This window comes from Polypterus senegalus, chromosome 15 (genome assembly GCF_016835505.1).
Source record: "Polypterus senegalus isolate Bchr_013 chromosome 15, ASM1683550v1, whole genome shotgun sequence".
NCBI lineage: Eukaryota > Metazoa > Chordata > Cladistia > Polypteriformes > Polypteridae > Polypterus > Polypterus senegalus.
Genome location: NC_053168.1, coordinates 50,107,495 through 50,112,439, shown reverse-complemented (window position 1 = coordinate 50,112,439; position 4,945 = coordinate 50,107,495).

The following is a 4,945-nucleotide window of genomic DNA, read 5'->3' as shown; positions in this document are numbered from 1 at the left end:
GACAAAGTACAGGATTGAGCTGTATGGATAAGGTTAATTAGGCACATCAACCCTACATAGAACTGGGAAAAGAAGAAGAAGGAGAAGGAGTGGGTGTAAATGGGTGTACATGAGTGTGTCTTGTCCAGACTGGCATATCCTCCAGGTTTGGCTCCTACTTCCACCTTGATGCAGTCACAATAAGCTACCATTTTCATGGACTCTGTAATGGAAAAAGTAAGCATAGCAAATGGATGGATTATGTCAAATAGGTTTTCACACGTTATTGCACTGCTTGGTTTTTATATCAATTGTAGCATATTCATTTTGTTAGCCCTGTACAGAGTGTTGTGATAATACATGCTGTTAATGTATCTATGCAAAATATTGTGTGATAAATAATTTGATTAGAAAAGAAAAAAGGGATTGGTATCGGAAAAAAAAAATCATTCATATTTTAAACATTCAAAGAAATAGCAAGGAACATGGAGATTATGTAACAGCCTATAAATGATTCAGGCGCCGCCCCGAGTGGCAGCCTTTCCAGCAACGACTTTATCTTTTTGCCTTTTTCTCTATTTCACTGATCACTCCTACCACTTTCTTTTATGTGGACTCATTCCCTGGACACTTTTTACTACTTTTTTACTACATGGACATGGATTTTTTTAGTGAAGTTCCCCTTGGGATTAATAAACTATCTATCTATCTATCTATCTATCTATCTATCTATCTATCTATCTATCTATCTATCTATCTATCTATCTATCTATCTATCTATCTATCTATCTATCTATCTATCTATCTATCTATCTATCTATCTATCTATCTATCTAGCTATAATGTAGTCTAGTTAACAACAGAAAACAAGAAAATAAAAGCCCTAAGTTCAAGTTTATTGTTACTGGCACACACTTAAACTCCAAGACACACTCCTAATAAATATCAAACCACTCCATCTCTGAGCAGTGTAACAATATACAGTACAGTAAGAGCAAAACTGAGTCATCATAATGTTTGAACTGATTGTTGTGAGCAGAAGAGATGTCTAACAAGCTTTTATTTAAGAACAATGGTCAATTGTATATCTGTAAAACCAAGGCAAAAAACAATGTCAGATGTAAGCAAAGTTCAAAATCCCTACACGTATTTTCAGCTATCTAAAATGTTCATAGAGTCATGATGTTATGAGTCACGTGACACATAAGAGCATATGAACATAGAACGGTCCATCAAACTTATTTGTTTAGCTAATTGATAAGCTGTTCCAATTCCTCACCCAGATACTTCTTAAAGGTTATCTAGGTTTCTCCTTTAACTACATGTCTTGGTAGTTTGCTTCAGATTCCCAAAACTCTTTGAGTATAAACGTGTTTCCTACCTTCAGACGTAAGTGCATTTACCCTTAATTTCTACCGGTGTCCTCAAACATGTAATTCACCTTAAGATGAAAGAATTCTGCTGGATTTACTTTATCAATGCCTTTGAGGATTCTGAAGACCTGGATTAGGTCTCCACACAGTCAACTCTCCTCAAGAATAATCAGATTTAATATTTTGAGTCAGTTTGTCCTTGAGTCCTTGGATGCACCTGGTTGTTCTCCTAAGCACACCTTCAAGTTCTGCTTTGTCTTGTTTGAAGCGCAGTGACCAAACTGCACACAGTATTTCAGATGCAGTCTCACTAGTATGTTACATTATCTAAGCATAATGTCCCTTAATTTAAATTAAACAGTTTGTACAATAAAACATAATATTGTATTTGCCTTTTTAATTGGTTCTGCACATTTCTTAGACAATTAAAAAGATTGTGTTAACATAACCCTATAAATTCATTATAAGAGTTTTCTTCCTGTAGGACAACATCTATATCTTGTATTTATAATTGAGGTTCCTTTTGTCCATCTGTAGCACTTTGTACTTTTCTAAATTAAACTGCATTTTCCAAGTGTTCACCCAGTTCTAAAGTTTGTCCAGGTTTTTTAAAAATCCTTTTCACTGCCATTCCTCCAGTTTTAGTATCATCTGTGAATATTACAAGTTTACTAAATTCATTTCACAAGTTTTCTAATCAATTTTACTGGAATCATTAATATAAATAAGAAGTAGTAATGGCCAATGGACAGGCTTCTGAGGGACACCACTGATGACCCCAGACCACATGGAACATTCTCCTCTTATCTGTACTCTTTGTCTCCCGTCAGTTAATCAACTTGAGGTCCAGTTTTGTAGGTTACCTCTGCTCAGAACAGCTTATAGTTTTAGATTTAATCTTCGGTGTATTTCCAGATCAAAGGCTTTTTCAAAGTCGAAGTAAATTATGTCATATGCTTTTCATTTTGTCTACTGTTCCAGTTGCTGTTTCAAAAAAAAAAAAAATAAATAAAAGATTGGTTTGGCAGGATCTTCTTTTCATAAACCCATAATGGCTATTTGTTTTGTTATTTAGTGTATTATTTTCATATTGATACTTTTCTGATTTATTTCTTATTATATTTTTGATTATTTTACATGGTATAGAAATATGTATTGGTCTGTAATTACATTTTGTCTCTCTTCTTGAAGACTGGAGTCACATTTGCAACTTTCTATCCTCTTCTTTCTCAAGTGACTGCTCAAATATAAATACTTGGGTTTATAGATGGCATCTTTCATTTCTTTCAATGCAATTGGTAAAAATCCCACCAGTTCCAATGTTTTTTTTAGTCTTCATTAAATAAAGGACTTAAGGCACTTTTGACTCTTATATTTTAAAATCCAGCAATCTTACTTTTGCATGGGACATTCCATTTGTTTTTTTCCTTTATAAATATTTGGACAGAATATTTGTACAGTTCATTTGCTATCATGTATCTAGCAACTATGCAGCATCATCGCATCCTTACACACAAAATGACTGTGTCTATAAGATTTAGAGGCACAAAAACAGAAAAAAATTGGTCACAAAAATAATATTGCTAAAAATAATAAATGAAACAATAATGGTTTTAATGAATTCCTGACAGGTGGCAGCCTATGATGAGTACCATATGGAAACTGCTGAGGTCAGGTGGTGGTGACCCTGTCTCTCCTCACTTTGAGGTATAACTGTGTCTCCATGGCTTAAAGTAATTGCTTAACTAGAGTGGCATCAAGAATGAAATGACACAATGCTAGTAACAGCCAATAAATATGACATCAAGAATAAAATGACGCGTTGCTAGCAACAGTCGATAGAGATAATAGGTACAGCAACGGTCTGAATGAGCTGTAATGCAACCAGGACAAAAGCAAAAGTTTATTATGCACTTTTGTCTCTTTGTCCGTTTGTTTCCTTCCTTGTGTGCAATAAAGACACCTTATTATATAACTTTGGCCGCCTAGGCCTTTGTTCTATTTTATAACTCAAGTACCTAATTTGTTCAGTGATGGCAGAAGGAGGATTGAATTGCCTTCTTGTAGTTTATAGTATAATGATCAATAAGATGTGATATACGTGGTAAAACCATGGTAGGCTGCATTCCTTGTTATTCCCCGGCTCTTTATATGTGTAATTAACATGTTACTGTTGTACATATGCTATGCGTTCTTAAGCTTTAACAAAATATATTTTACTACCATACATGTTATTACTGATGAAAACCATATACAGTACAATGGCAATAGTATAGTGGTCACATAGCATGTTTTATATTTGTTAAAAAATTCACTTGTGAAAATACTATCTGTAGTCAAGGTGCTTTACATAGAAGTTAACTTTCTACTATGAGAAAAATTAGTAACTCATCACATTATTTGTAAATTACACACAGTCTCTAAATTAATGCAAACTTACGAATGAATTTTATTAAGGCAAACCTTTATCCCGAGGTTGCCAAACTAGGACTAGTCACTCAACATATGGAGTTATTCTCCTGTCTATATGGATGTTCTCTGGGCACTCTTGTATCCATTCAGATCTGAAAGACGTGCAGATAAAGCTGAACTGCAACTCCAAGTGGCCTTTATATTATTAAGTGTGGGTGTGTAAGTGACTTGTGTTCCATCAAAGATTGCCGCATGTTGCTACAAGGATAAGCCTTTGAAGGTTTGTAAAATTAACGAATGAATGAATGTTCCGGTGTCATACTGCCTTATACAGTACTGTGCTATTATGTATGATTGCACAAACCCATTCTACACCAAGTGTACAGTATATATGGACATGTGAAGCAAGGACAAAAGTGCAGCCACGGCTTATTCAATTCAGGTTTACCTTTCATCTCCAAAATTAAGAAAGAAAGTGGAATACTTAGAGATCATTTTTCAATACTGACAGAGTTGTCAACAGTTTCAATTAAAAAGAAAGTTTTTATCTGTATGTTTTGCTGAACAGTAACATTAGTAGTAGTAATAGTGGTAGTACTAGTGTTAAATGCATATAAAGTATATTTTGTTAGCTTTGGGTCCTGAACATAAAACAAACTTTCATTGACCTCACAGGTAAGGTAAAGCAGACTAAATACAAAGGACGAATCACCTTTATTGTGTCTTCTACTGTATGATGTCATTAGTGTTTCTTTTTCATGACAGATTTCTCTTACTACAAAATTTAACAAGATCTTCATGTCTGTTTTTTATGTCATGTGCAGTTCCACCAAGTACTGCAGTGTGGACTTCCATGTAATTTTGGTTTACTTGTTGGATGTATGTGATGTGAGTTTCCTTTTATTTGTTTTTTATCTTTAAAGCTTAGCTCTGAGTCAGAGCTTAGAGTTTACAAATAGATTACACTTGTCTTTAAGAAGTGAGGCTTTACCTGAGAAACAGAACAGCTAAAATGAATGACAAAGTTGAATATTCATACATGCCATCATTTTGTGTGATGTTTAGAAGACATAAAGATAAACAGAGAAAATGATATTTTACAGCGAAAACCCACAATGAGCAAAGTGGTGTTTCTCTTGGAGTCCATAAATCTGTGGTTAAAGTCCACTAGATTTTTGTTT